Source organism: Heterodontus francisci, chromosome 1 (genome assembly GCF_036365525.1).
Source record: "Heterodontus francisci isolate sHetFra1 chromosome 1, sHetFra1.hap1, whole genome shotgun sequence".
In the NCBI taxonomy this organism is placed as follows: Eukaryota; Metazoa; Chordata; class Chondrichthyes; order Heterodontiformes; family Heterodontidae; genus Heterodontus; species Heterodontus francisci.
This window is the reverse complement of record NC_090371.1, coordinates 63,890,061-63,906,041: the sequence shown is the minus strand read 5'-3', so window position 1 is coordinate 63,906,041 and position 15,981 is coordinate 63,890,061.

Genomic DNA, 15,981 nt, shown 5'->3' with positions numbered 1-15,981 from the left:
AAACCGTTCTGGTTCACTAATGCCCTTGAGGAAATTGCTGTCCTTACTTGGTCTGGCCTACATGTGACTCCAGATCCACAGCAATGTGGTTGACTCTTACATGCCCTCTGAAATGCCCCCTAGCAAGCCACTCAGTTGCATCTAACCACTACGAAGTCAATAAAAAGGAATGAAACTGAACGGACCACCTGGCATCAACTTAGGCACTGGAAGTGACAACAGCAAACCCAGCCCTGTTGACCCTGCAAAGACCTCCTTACTAACATCTGGGAGCTTGTGTCAAAGTTGGGAGAACTGTCCCACAGACTAGTCAAGCAACAGCCTGACATAGTCATACTCACTGAATCATACCGGACAATCACCATCCCTGGGTATGTCCTGTCCCAACAGCAGGACAGACCCAGCAGAGGTGGCGGCACAGTGCTATACAGTAGGGAGGGAGTTGCTCTGGGAGTCCTCAACATCGACTGTGGACCCCATGAAGTCTCATGGCATCAGGTTAAACATGGACAAGGAAACCTCCTGCTGATTACCACCTACTGCCCTCCCTCAGCTGATCAGTCAGTACTCCTCCATGTTGAACAGCACTGAGGGTGCAAGGGTACAGAATGTACTCTGGGTGAGGGACTTCAATGTCCATCACCAAGAGTGGCTTGGTAGCACCACGAATGACTGAGCTGGCCAAGTCCTAAAAGTCATGTCTGCTAGACTGGGTATGCGGCAGGTGGTGAGGGAACCAACAAGAGGGGAAAACATACTTGACCTCATCCTCACCAATCGGCCTGCCGCAGATGCATCTGTCCACGACAGTATTGGTAGGAGTGATCACCGCACAGTCTTGTGCAGATGAAATCCCGCCTTCACACTGAGGATATCCTCCTTTGTGTTGTGTGGCACCACCACCACCGTGTTAAATGGGATAGATTTTGAACAGATCTAGCAATGGAAAACTGGGCATCCATGAGGCACTGTGGGCCATCATCAACAGCAGAATTGTACTCAACCACAAACTGTGACCTCATGGCCCGGTATATCCCCCACTCTACCATTACCATCAAGCCAGGAGACCAATCCTGGTTCAATAAAGAGTGCAGGAGAGCATACCAAGAGCAACACCAGGAATACCTCAAAATCAGGTGTCAACCTGGTGAAGCTACAACACAGGACTATCTGCGTGCCAAACTGCATAAGCAGCATGCAATAGACAGAGCTAAGCGATCCCATAACCAACGGATCTGATCTAAGCTCTGCAGTCCTGCCACATCCAGTCGTGAATGGTGGACAATTAAACTAACTGGAGGAGGTGGCTCCACAAATAACCCCATCCTCAATGATGGGGGAGCCCAGCACATGAGTGCGAAAGATAAGGCTGAAGCATTTGCAACAATCTTCAGCCAGAAGTGCCGAGTTAATCCAACTCGGCCTCCTCTTGAAGTCCCCAGCATCACAGATGCCAGACTTCAGCCAATTCGATACAAAGAACAGTACATCACAGGAACAGGCCATTCGGCCCTCCAGGCCTGCGCCGATCTTGATGCCTTCCTAAACTAAAACCTTATGCACTTCCGGGGTCCATATCCCTCGATTCCCATCCTATTCATGTATTTGTCAAGATGCCTCTTAAACGTCTCTATGGTACCTGCTTCCACCAGCTCCCCCGGCAACAAGTTCAAGGCACTCACCACCCTCTGTGTAAAGAGCTTGCCTCGCACATCCCCTCTAAACTTTGCCCCTCTCACCTTCAACCTATGTCCCCTAGTAACTGACTCTTCCACCCTGGGAAAAAGCTTCTGACCATCCACTCTGTCCATGCCGCTTATAACTTTGTAAACCTCTATCATGTCGCCCCTCCACCTCCGTCGTTCCAGTGAAAACAATCCGAGTTTATCCAAACTCTCCTCATAGCTAATGCCCTCCAGACCAGGCAACATCCTGGTAAACTTCTTCTGTACCCTCTCCAAAGCCTCCATGTCCTTCTGGTAGTGTGGCGACCAGAATTGCACACAATATTCTCAGTGTGGCCTAACTAAAGGTCTGTACAGCTGCAGCATGACTTGCCTATTTTTATACTCTATGCCCCGACTGATGAAGGCAAGCATGCCGTATGCCTTATTGACTACCTTATCCACCTGCGTTGCCACTTTCAGTGACCTGTGGACCTGGACGCCCAGATCTCTCTGCCTGTCAATACTCCTAAGGGTTCTGCCATTTATTGTATACCTCCCACCTGCATTAGACCTTCCAAAATGCATTACCTCACATTTGTGCGGATTAAACTCCATCTGCCATTTCTCCGCCAAGTATCCAACCGATCTATATCCTGCTGTATCCTCTGACAATCCTCATCACTGTTCGCAACTCCACCAACCTTTGTGTCGTCTGCAAACTTACTAATCAGACCAGCTACATTTTCCTCCAAATCATTTATATATACTACAAACAGCACTGATCCCTGTGGAACACCACTAGTCACATCCCTCCATTCAGAAAAGCACCCTTCCACTGCTACCCTCTGTCTTCTATGACCGAGCCAGTTCTGTATCCAGCTTGCCAGCTCCTCTCTGATCCCGTGTGACTTCACCTTTTGTACCAGTCTGCCATGAGGGACCTTGTCAAAGGCTTTACTGAAGTCCATATAGATAACATCCACTGCCCTTTCTTCATCAATCATCTATGTCACTTCCTCAAAAAACTCAATCAAATTAGTGAGACACGACCTCCCCTTCACAAAACCATGCTGCCTCTTGCTAATAAGTCCGTTTGTTTCCAAATGGGACTAAATCCTGTCCCGAAGAATCCTCTCTAATAATTTCCCTACCACTGACGTAAGGCTCACCGGCCTATAATTTCCTGGATTATCCTTGCTACCCTTCTTAAACAAAGGAACAACATTGGCATTCTCCAGTCCTCTGGGACCTCACCTGTAGCCAATGAGGATGCAAAGATTTCTGTCAAGGCCCCAGCAATTTCTTCCCTTGCCTCCCTCAGTATTCTGGGGTAGATCCCATCAGGCCCTGGGGACTTATCTACCTTGATGCTTTGCAAGACACCCAACGCCTCCTCCTTTTTGATAATGAGATGACTGAAACTATCTACACTCCCTTCCCTAGGCTCATCATCCACCAAGTCCTTCTCCTTGGTGAATACTGATGCAAAGCACTCATTTAGTACCTCGCCCATTTCCTCTGGCTCCACACATAGATTCCCTTCTCTGTCCTTGAGTGGGCCAACACTTTCCCTGGTTACCCTCTTGCTCTTTATATATGTATAAAAAGCCTTGGGAATTTCCTTAATCCTGTTTGCCAATGACTTCTCATAACCCCTTTTAGCCCTCCTGACTCCTTGCTTAAGTTCCTTCCTACTGTCTTTATATTCCTCAAGGGATTCGTCTGTTCCTAGCCTTCCAGCCCTTACGAATGCTTCCTTTTTCTTTTGACTAGGCTCACAATATCCCGTGTTATCCAAGGTTCCCAAAACTTACCAAACGTATCCTTCTTCCTCACAGGAACATGCTGGTCCTGGATTCTAATCAACTGACGTTTGAAAGACTCCCACATGTCAGATGTTGATTTACCCTCAAATAGCCGCCCCCAATCTAAATTCTTCAGTTCCTGCCTAATATTGTTATAATTAGCCTTCCCCCAATTTAGCACCTTCACCCAAAGACTACTCTTATCCTTATCCACAAGTACCTTAAAACTTATGGAATTATGGTCACTGTTCCCGAAATGCTCCCCTACTGAAACTTCGACCACCTGGCCGGGCTCATTCCCCAATACCAGGTCCAGTACGGCCCCATCCCTAGTTGGACTATCTACGTATTGTTTCAAGAAGCCCTCCTGGATGCTCCTTACAAATTCTGCCCCATCGAAGCCCCTAGCACTAAGTGAGTCCCAGTCAATATAGGGGACGTTAAAATCACCCACCACTACAACCCTGTTACCTTTACATCTTTCCAAAATCTGTCTACATATCTGCTCCTCTACCTCCCGCTGGCTGTTGGGAGGCCTGTAGTAAACCCCCAACATCGTGACTGCACCTTTCCTATTCCTGAGCTCCACCCATATTGCCTCGCTGCATGACCCCTCCAAGGTGTCCTCCCGCAGTACAGTTGTGATATTCTCCTTAACCAGTAATGCAACTCCCCCACCCCTTTTACATCCCCTTCTATCCCGCCTGAAGCTGCCAATCCTGTCCTTCCCTCAACCAAGTCTCTGTAATAGCAACAACATCATCGTTCCAAGTACTAATCCAAGCTCTAAGTTCATCTGCCTTACCTGTTATACTTCTCGCATTGAAACAAATGCACTTCAGACCTCCAGTCCCGCTGTGCTCTGCAACATCTCCCTGCCTGCTCTTCCTCTCAGTCTTACTGGCCTTATTTACTCGTTATCCCTCATTTATTTCACTTGCTGTCCTACTGCTCCGGTTCCCACCCCCCTGCCACACTAGTTTAAACCCTCCCGAGTGACGTGAGCGTGATATCAAGGAACGACTAAAGGCACTGGATACTGCAAAGGCTATGGGCCTTGACAATATTCCGGCAATTGTACTGAAGATCTGTACTCCAGAACTTGCCGCGCCCACCAGTGGCATCTACCCTGCAATGTGGAAAATTGCCCAGGTATGTCCTGTATACAAAAAACGGGACAAGTCCAACCCGGCCAATTACCACCCCATCAGCCTACGCTCAATCATCAGTAAAGTGATGGAAGGTGTCATCAATAGTGCCATCAAGCGGCACCTGCTTAGCAATAACCTGCTCAGTGATGCTCAGTTTGGATTCCGCCAGGGCCACTCAGCTCCTGACCTCATTACAGCCTTGGTTCAAACATGAACAAAAGAGCTGAACTCAAGAGGTGAGGTGAGAGTGACTGCCCTTGACATCATGGCAGCATTTGACAGAGTATGGCATCAAGGAGCCCTAGCAAAGCTGAGGTCAATGGGAATCAGGGGAAAAACCCTCCGCTGGTTGGAGTCATACCTAGCGCAAAGGAAGATGGGTGTGGTTGTTGGAGGTCAATCATCTGAGTTCCAAGACATCACTGCAGGAGTTCCTCAGGATAGTGTCCTAGGCCCAACCATCTTCAGCTGCTTCATCAATGACCTTCCTTCAACATAAGGTCAGAAGTGGGATGTTCGCTGATGATTGCACAATGTTCAGCACCATTCGTGACTCTTCAGATACTGAAGCGGTCCGCGTAGAAATGCAGCAAGACTTGGACAATATCCAGGCTTGGGCTGACAAGTGGCAAGTAGCATTCGCACGACACAAATGCCAGGCAATGACCATCTCCAACAAGAGAGAATCAACCATCTTCCCTTAACATTCTAGGGGCTACCATTGACCAGAAACTGAACTGGAGTAGCCATATAAATACTGTGGCTACAAGAGAAGGTCAGAGGCTAGGAATCCTGCGGCGAGTAATTCACCTCCTGACTTCCCAAAGCCTGTCAACCAAGGCACAAGTCAGGAGTGTGATGGAATACTCTCCACTTGCCTGGATGGGTGCAGCTCCAACAACACTCAAGAAGCTCGACACCATCCAGGACAAAGCAGCCTGCTTGATTGGTACCCCATCTACAAACATTCACTCCCTCCACCACCGACGCACAGTGGCAGCAGTGTGTACAATCTACAAGATGCACTGCAGCAACACACCAAGGCTCCTTGGACAGCACCTTCCAAACCCACAATCTCTACCATCTGGAAGGACAAGGGCAGCAAATGCATGGGAACACCACCACCTGCAAGTTCCCCACCATCCTGACTTGGAACTATATCGCTGTTCCCTCACTATCGCTGGGTCAAAATCCTGGAACTCCCTTCCTAACAGCACTGTGGGTGTACCTACCCTACATGGACTGCAGCGGTTCAAGAAGGCAGTTTACCACCATCTTCTCAAGGGCAATTAGGGATGGGCAATAAATGCTGGCCTGTCCAGCGACGCCCACATCCCATGAATGAATAAAAAATAAATAATATATTACAAAAGGGTCCAATCTGACGGGCAAATTTCAGCCCATTAACCTCCATCCACTGTTGGTTAAAATAACAACCAATAAACCTGTAAAGCAATACAAAAACAAATTATATTTATTTAGGGCCTTTAACATAATGAAACATCCCAAGGCACTTCACAGGAACATTATAAAGCAAAATTTGACACCAAAGCCACATATTTCCACCGAGAAGAACAAAGGCGGCAGGTACATGGGAGCACCACCACCTTCAAGTCACCCACCATCCTGATTTGGAACTACATCGCCGTTCCTTCACTGTCACTCGGTCAAAATCCTGGAACTCCCTCCCTAACAGCATTGTGGGTGTACCTACACCACATGGACTGTAGTGGTTCAAGGCAGTGGCTCATCACCACCTTCTCCAGGGCAATTAGGCATGTACAATAAATGCTGACCTAGCCAGCGATTTTGAAAGCCACAATTGAATTTGTCTTCACCACATTCTGAGACAATGCATTCCAGACCCTAACACTCCCGACATTAAAAAATAGTTTTTTCATGTCACCTGTGGTTCTTTTACCAAGCACCTTAAATCTGTGTCCTCTGGTTCTCGACCTTTCCGCCAAAGGCAACAGTCCCTCTCTATCTACTTTGTCTAGACCCCTCATGATTTTGAGCACCTCTATCAAATCTTCTCTTCGCCTCTCTTCTCGGAGGAGAAAAACCCCAGTTTCTCTAATCTATCCTGGTAACTGAAGTTCCTCGTCCCTGTAACCATTCTCATAAATCTTTTCTGCACCCTCTCTAAAGCCTTCACATCCTTCCTAGGGCTGGATTTTGTTCTCCCCCAGGGAAGGGGTTGCAGGGGGCCTGAAGATGACTCCGGATGAGGCCCTCCATGGACCTCAATGCCGGGAGGGCCTGGCCTGAACCTTCCGGCAGTGGCCCCGACCCCCAGGGCCGCTGAGCAACGGGACCACAATTTAAATATTCAAATGATTAAAATGAATAAAGTTAAATAGACTTACCTGCGATCTTGAAGGTCTGCCACAATCTTCAGCGTGGTGGCCAACACTCCTGCGCCTTCAGATCCCCGTCCAGGGAAACGAGGCACCACACTGGTGGGGGGGGAGGAGGTAAGTTTATCAATGTGGTTGGGGGGTGGGTGTGGGGAGGAATGGGGTCAAATAAACATAATGGTGTAAAGGATGGTGGGAAGGATTGAACCGAAATCTTTTGTGTAGTTTGGGGGATGGGGGGAAGTAAAAGGTAAGTGTTTTTGTGGGGAGGGAAGGGCAAATAGTTATTGTAATTGTTATTGGGGGAGTAGGAAAGGGGCGTTAGGTATTTAAGGGGAAGCTAGACAAGCATATGAGGGAGGAGGGAATAAAGGGTTACGATGATAGATTTAGATGAAGAAAGATGGGAGGAGGCTCAAGTGCAGCATAAATGCCAGCATGCACTGGTTGGGACGAATGGCCTGTTTCTGTGCTGTATATTCTATTTAATCCTATGTATCTCTTTTCCTGCACCCACTTTAGAATTGTAACCTTTATAAAGAATCATACTAATTTATAGCATGGAAGGAGGTCATTCAGCCTGTCATGTTGACGCAGCCGACAAGGAGCTATGCAGCTGAATCCCATTTTCTGGCTCTTGGTCCATAGCCTTGTGGGTTACGGCATTTCAAATGCAGATCCAACTACTTTTTAAATGTTATGAGGGGGTTTTCTGTCTCCACCACCCTTTCAGGCAGTGAGTTCCAGGTCCCCACCACCCCCTGGGTGAAAATTATTTCCTTTGAATTCCATCTAAACCTCCTACCTCTTATTCTAAACCTATCCCTCCAGTTTATGGGCCCCTCAAACAAGGGGAATAAGGTGTTCCTATCTACTCTATCTAGACCCCTCATAATTTTATACACTTCAAATAGGTCTGCCCTCAGCCTCCTCTTCTAAAGAAAACAACCCTAGCCTATACAGCCTTTCCTTTTCTCCAGTCCAGGCCACATCTCTCACGTTTAATCACAACTTTCCTATCGTGCAGCTGTTATGACCAAGGCGGCAGGAATGCACTGTTGTTTCTAGTTCCACTTCTCCATAGGTCTCAACATATATTTTTAAATGTTTACCCAGTTATCGATAGGGTCAGTCATATACTCTACTCTTTATCCCAGAATAAAATACACAAACCAAATTTCTTTAATAAACAACAAAATTATCAGTTTATTATAAAACAAGACTTATTCAGTAAAGAAGCAAAGTATTAACACACAGATTGAAATATGAAAGTTCCCTTTTAAAATATCCCACACACAAAAAGATTCTCTCTGCAGCGGTCTGTTACAAAAATACTTTAGCCAAATACTTGTTAATTCTTGAAGAAAAAAGAGAAGGTATGGAAGGATGCCAGTTGTCCCTTTTGGTCTGGCATCCGGGTATATGGTGAAGGGTCACTGGGATCTTTTCTGGACCAGTTCTTTTCAGGCGGCATCGAGGATTAATCTGGAAGGCCTTCTAGGAGCGTCTCGGAAGAAATGCTGCTCCAGTTTCTCTATTTCTTACACTTGATTCTCAGGGCTTCTCAAAGAGATGGAAAAGGATGAGTTGGTGGTGGCTGCTCTCTGGTAGGCTTTCTCCTACTCCTTTCAAACACAGTCTACACCCCAACTGAACCAAAATAATATCCAAATCCCAAACAGCAAGTCAACCTCCTGACCTCCATAAACCTTCACATGTGGCTTCTCTATAAATATCTCCCCTTAGTCCAAGGTTCCTTTTGTTTGTTTATCTTAAGGCAGCTGATCTCCAGTCAAGGTTGTTTTTAGCACCCTTTGATTCTTGCAGTAATTGTTTTCACAGTCAAGTGTCCTTCCAATGACCTCAGTGAAAAAACAAAGTGCAACATTTCTTCAGATTTCCAAATGAATCCATTTCCACAAATTAAATGAGTCCTCAAAAACATACTTAAAAAATTAGAAGCACTCTGATAACACAGTGATCAGAACTGCATGCAGTGCTCCAGCTGTGGCCTAACCAGCACTTTATACAGTTCCAGCATAAACTCCCTGCTCATGTATCCTATGCCTTGGCAAATAAAGGCAAGTATCCCATATGCCTTCCTGAATAGCCACCTTTGGGGATCTGTGGACAAGCACTCCAAGGTCCCTCTGTTCCTCTATACTTCAGTATCTTACGATTTTTCGTGTATTCCCTTGCCTTGTTAGCCTTACCCAAATGCATTACCTCACACTTCTATACAGCCTCCCCTCATTCTTCCTACCAAAATGTATCACTTTATATTTTTCTGCAATAAATTTCATCTGCCAAGTGTGCCCATTCCACCAGCTTGTCTATGTCCTCTTGAAGTCTATCACTATACTCCTCAGAGTTCAAAATACTTCTAAGATTTGTGTGATCTGCAAATTTTTAAATTGTGCCCTGTACACCCAAGTCTAAGTCATTAATATAAATCAAAAAAAGCAGTGGTCCTACTAGTGACCCTTACTGGATTAAAGAGAGGAAGAACTGTAGGGAGAGAATTTCAGAGCTGCTGGCAGCTGAAGGCAGACAGCAATGGCGGAGTGATTAAAATTGAAAATGCTCAAGAAGGCACAATTAGAGCTAGAATCTAATAAGAAGCAGTGGCCAGGATAGATATTAAAGATAGATGCCACTTGACAAAGTTCCTCGAGTTACAAACGGAAGGACATGTTCTCTGATGTTTCTTGCTGTTGCTGAGATTGGGAAATCAGCCAAATGGGTCTTAGCCCATTTCTCATCCAATTGCTTCTCCCCACAAATTTCCTGACAGCAGAATTGCTGGGTCAAGAATGCTATCAAACATGTCATTCCAGAGCCTTACTAAGGACACAAAATTTACTGTAAAATATTTAAATCAGTACCTGAAATAATTTCCTGGCTAAATAATGTTTTATAGTTTGTACTTTCTTGCATTCTGTCTAGCCTTTTTAGTGTTGAGAACGATGAACTTCCCCCAGCCCATCTTCTCCCTCTCCTGAGGACACTGACTCTTGTTCAGGGATTGTTCTATTGCTTTTGCTGATAGGTGAGATGAAGTAGGGCCAAGCGACCTGTTTCTGTGCTGTAAATTGTATGTAATTACCATGAAAATCACACAAAAAAAATGTAATGACTCTGAAAAAGAGCAGCTTCCAGCAGTCCTTTTACGGACCACCAGTTAGACTGCACTACTTCAGTTACACTGGTCAGTGCATGCATTCTTCACGCTCTATCCAGTGGAAAACTAAAATTGCCTTAGGATCCTAAACACTCTATAGGGCTTCGATTTAAATACATTCATGAGGCTTGTGCCTGCTTTGGCTGGGAGCACTAGTCGTCTATTTCAAGGCCCCTTCCAAAATTGTACTGGGTGCAAAGATAGTTTATTTTCTCACTTTTGCCTTGTTGCTGCTGCACTGCATTTTCAATCCGAAACAATTGAGAGAGTCAGCTACTTTGCAGTAACTCCCTTTTAAGATCCAATGTATTTTGAGGACGAGTGAAATTGTGAAAATAAATTTTACTTAATTCACAAACAGAAATGATATAACAATTCAGATAGGATTGACAAGTTTTTGTCAGTAACAAACTTATGGCATCCTCTAGTGACTCAGGAGTACCACACACCAGTTTTCAATATATTTGTTCTCAGCTAAATACTGAATTATTGTCTCTGTGCCAGCTTATTTGAGTCATATGCTCTAAAATTGCAGTTATGATTAATAGCTTGGATACAGTACTTGGAACAAAGCTGGTTTTGCGACATTATACTGAATACCTAAAAGGGACTTTTATTAGCACATACAGAATGGACTTGAAAAATTTATATGTAAAATGTTCTCTGTTACAGTATATTTCATGATTTTTTAAAATATTATTATATGCCCAAGGACAACTACATGAAAAATAAAATGTTATTTTTCAGTTTATTGCAGTTATAAATACAGGAATATTTTGCTGGTCGCTCAACAAATGGTGGACTGGAAATAAAATGTGTTAAGCAAAACTGTAATTGAACAATAAGAGGAGATGACTTGAATGCAAGAACGGGAAAGGAAGGGCAGCCAAAGCTAAAGCTCCCTGGATAACTAAAAATATAGAGGTTAAAATAAGATGGAAAAAAGGAAACTTATCACACCTACAGTAAAGGCCTACTCGGGTCTGCAGATGAGACCCGACCCGAGCCCGACAGAACCCCATCCGACCTCGACCCGGCCCAAGTCCTTCCATTTTTTCCCAAGCTTGACCTGACCAGACCATCAGTTAACTTACCTTCCGTTTTTCACTTTGTTCCTTACCTGGAAAGCTTAAAATAACTGTAACAAAACTACCTTCAAAGTCCAAAAAGTAAATTAACATTAGAGTCACTTCACTGAGGTGGTGATCGAGCATGTCTGATCTGGCCCAACCCAACCCGAGCCCAAATGCCGGACCCGGAAATGCGACCCGACTCGAACCCGACACGTAGTCGGGTCCCGTCGGGTTTGGGTCGGGTATCAGGCCTTTAACGTACAGTTCATAGTAGAGAACCAAGCTGAATATAGAAAGAATATCTAAAAAATATGGAAGAGGGACAGTGTGCGAGTATGAGAATAGATAGCAGCTAACATAAAAAGGATCCCGTAAGTGATAGACACATAAATAGTAAAAGCATAGTCAAATGGACAATGTGGCTGATTAGGAACCAAAAAGGAGATATTCTTATGGAGGCAGGGGCATAGCTGAAGCTGTAAATAAGTACTTTGCATCTGTCTTCACTCGAGAAGGGGATGCTGACAATACAGTAGTAAAGGAGGCAGTAAAGAGATTGAATGAGATAAAAATAGAGGAGGTACTTAATGTAAGTTTTTTTGTATTTTTTTACTTGGATGTGGGCGTTGTTGGCCAAGCCAGTATTTATTGCCCTTCCATAATTGCCCATAAGAAGGTGGTAGTGAGATGCCTTCTTGAACTGCTGCAGTCCTCGTGAGGTAGGTACACCCACAGTGCTGTTGGAAGGGAGTTCAAGGATTTTGACCCAATGGCAATGAAGGAATGGCGATATAGTTCCAAGTCAGGATGGTGTATGGCTTGGAGGGGAACTTGCATGGTGATGCATGGTGTTCCCATGCATCTGCTCTCCTTGTCCTTCTAGGTGGCAGAGGTCACGGGTTTGGAAGGTATTGTCTAAACAGCCTTGGTGCATTGCTGCAGTGCATCTTGTAGATTCATCTGCTGCCACTGTGTGTTGGTGGTGGAGGGAGTGAATGTTTGTGGATGGGCGTCAATCAAGCGGGCTGCTTTGTCCTGGATGATGTCAAGCTTCTTGAGTGTTGTTGGAGCTGCACCCATCCAGTCAAGTGGAGAGTATTCCATCACACTCCTGACTTGTGCCCTGTAGATGGTAGACAGGCTTTGGGGAGTCAGGAGGTGAGTTACACGCCACAGGATTCATTTGACCTGCTTTTGTAGCCACAGTATTTATATGGCTACTCCAGTTCAGTTTCTGGTCAATGGTAACCCCCAGGATGTTGATAGTGGGGGATTCAGTGATAATAATGCCATTGAATGTCATGGGGAGATGGTTAGATTCTCTCTTGTTGGAGATGGTCATTGCCTGGCACTTGTGTGGTGCGAATGTTACTTGCCACTGTCAGCCCAAGCCTGGATATTGTCCAGGTCTTGCTGCTTTTATACACAGGCTGCTTCAGTATCTGAGGAGTCGCGAATGGTGCTGAACATTGTGCAATCATCGGCGAACATCCCCACTTCTGACCTTATGATTGAAGGAAAGTCATTGATGAAGCAGCTGAAGATGGTTGTGCCTAGGACACGACCCTGAGGAACTCCTGCAGTGATGTCCTGGAACTATAGGGCTATGGTGAAACAGCAAGGAAGTGCGTGACTAGTCGGATAGCTCGATCAAAGAGTTGGCACAGGCACAATTGGCTAAATGGCCTCCTTCTGTGCTGTATCATTCTATGATTATAACAGACTATACAAGTGTTTCCTTTGACTGCGACAAGGCTGCTTTATTGAATGTCTGGTTTCTTGCTTTTTAAAAATAAAGTAAATCTAAAAGAGAGTAGGTTATTCTTTCAAATTATATTTGCTGAAATATATACACATAATATGCATCAAGTAAGGTATTTGTAAAGTCATACCTACTTTTTAATCAAATACAGGATGAGCAAATGAAGTAATCTGGAGCTCCACTAGTAGTTGAACATAACATAAATTTTACCTCAAGAAAAAAGTGTATTTACTATCTTTTCACTGCAAGAAAAATTAAAACATTTAAGCTACTTGTGTTTCATTGTGCACTTTGTGTGAGATATTAAATCTTGAATTTTCAACTTATTACTGTTGTATGTGAAACTGAAATGCTCCTTTATACAGATTGTCTTTTTTTTCCATTTACTTTCCAATAGACCATTGCAGAAACCTCACACGATGCACTGTCTCTGGCTGGGATCAGACAAGGCTGTAAATATAGCATGAAGAATGTGAAACGCTCCAAATTATTTATAATTTGTGCAATCAAAATAGAATGTAGTGGATCAGAAGGCTAAATCTAATTAAAAGAAAAAAAACTACTGTTTTAAGGTTCGGAACTGTGCAGCAAAGAATGAGGCCAATTTGGCCCATTGTGCCTGTGCTGGCTCTTTGAAAGAGCTATCCAATTAGTTCCATTCCATGGCTCTTTCCCTGTAGCCCTGCAAAGTTTTCCTTTTTAAGTATAGATCCACTCCCTCATGAAACCTAACTACTGAATTCACTTCCACCATCCTTTCAGTAGTACATTCCAGATCACAACAACTCACTGTGCAAAAAACATTCTCCTCATCTCACCCTTGGAATTTTTTGCCAATTGTCTTAAATCTGTGTTCTCTGCTTACCAGCCTTCTACTAGCAGAAACAATTTCAGTGCATTTTTGATGAATTGAGACATATAACCTTTGACTTCCTGAACATCTATTTGAATATGTGGTAGAAACCCAAAAAACTGATTAGGTTTACATTTCTTCAATTTCAGGGCTCAAAATTCATAACAATGAGTCTAGTGCTGGTCAATATTTCAGCTTTAGAACATTAGAACATTACAGCGCAGTACAGGCCCTTCGGCCCTCGATGTTGCGCCGACCTGTGAAACCATCTGACCTACACTATTCCATTTTCATCCATGTCTCTATCCAATGTCCACTTAAATGCCCTTAAAGTTGGCGAATCTACTACTGCTGCAGGCAGGGCGTTCCACGCCCTTACTACTCTCTGAGTAAAGAAACTACCTCTCACATCTGTCCGATATCTATTACCCCTCAACTTGAAGCTATGTCCCCTCGTGTTTGCCATCACCATCCGAGGAAAAAGACGCTCACTATCCACCCTATCTAACCCTCTGATTATCTTATATGTCTCTATTAAGTCACCTCTCCTCCTCCTTCTCTCCAACGAAAACAACCTCAAGTCCCTCAGCCTTTCCTCGTAAGACCTTCCCTCCATACCAGGCAACATCCTAGTAAATCTCCTCTGCACCCTTTCCATAGCTTCCACATCCTTCCTATAATGCGGTGACCAGAACTGCACGCAATACTCCAGGTGCGGTCTCACCAGAGTTTTGTACAGCTGCAGCATGACCTCGTGGCTCCGAAACTCGACCCCCCTACTAATAAAAGCTAACACACCATATGCCTTCTTAACAGCCCTATTAACCTGGTTAGCAACCTTCAGGGATTTATGCACCTGGACACCAAGATCTCTCTGTTCATCTACAGTACCAAGAATCCTCCCATTAGCCCAGTACTCTGCATTCCTGTTACTCCTTCCAAAGTGAATCACCTCACACTTTTCCGCATTAAACTCCATTTGCCATCTCTCAGCCCAGCTCTGCAGCCTATCTATGTCTCTCTGTACCCGACAACATCCTTCGGCACTATCCACAACTCCACCGACCTTAGTGTCATCTGCAAATTTACTAACCCACCCTTCTACACCCTCTTCCAGGTCATTTATAAAAATGACAAACAGCAGTGGCCCCAAAACAGATCCTTGCGGTACACCACTAGTAACTAAACTCCAGGATGAACATTTGCCATCAACCACCACCCTCTGTCTTCTTTCAGCTAGCCAATTTCTGATCCAAAGCTCTAAATCACCTTCAACCCCATACTTGCGTATTTTCTGCAATAGCCTACCGTGGGGAACCTTATCAAACGCCTTACTGAAATCCATATACACCACATCCACTGCTTTACCCTCATCCACCTGTTTGGTCACCTTCTCGAAAAACTCAATAAGGTTTGTGAGGCACGACCTACCCGTCACAAAACCATGCTGACTATCTCTAATGAACTTATTCTTTTCAAGATGATTATAAATCCTGTCTCTTATAACCTTTTCCAACATTTTACCCACAACCGAAGTAAGGCTCACAGGTCTATAATTACCAGGGCTGTCTCTACTCCCCTTCTTGAACAAGGGGACAACATTTGCAATCCTCCAGTCTTCCGGCACTATTCCTGTCGACAATGACGACATAAAGATCAAGGACAAAGGCTCTGCAATCTCCTCCCTAGCTTCCCAGAGAATCCTAGGATAAATCCCATCTGGCCCAGGGGACTTATCTATTTTCACACTTTCCAAAATTGCTAACACCTCCTCCTTGTGAACCTCAGCTTCTGTGCATCAGTCCAAGTTCTTGAATTCTAGAACTCAGTTTCAATTTTGCATCGTCTTTTCAACTAGTAGAATTAATCTTTATTAGAAATACTTGATAATAAACTCTAAACTCTGTCAAAACCACATTTGCAATAGGTTTAATAAATACCAAATGAAACTCAGTAGTTCCTGGATAACAAGTTCCATAATTTTTTTCTATAATTTCATATAGAAAATACAGATTTTAAAAAACTTTTATATATAAATAAATTCACACACATACACAGATGCTAGTCAATCTCTTATAGAATTGCAAGTGTAATTGTTAGGTGATTATGGGGGGGGGTGGGGGGGGGGG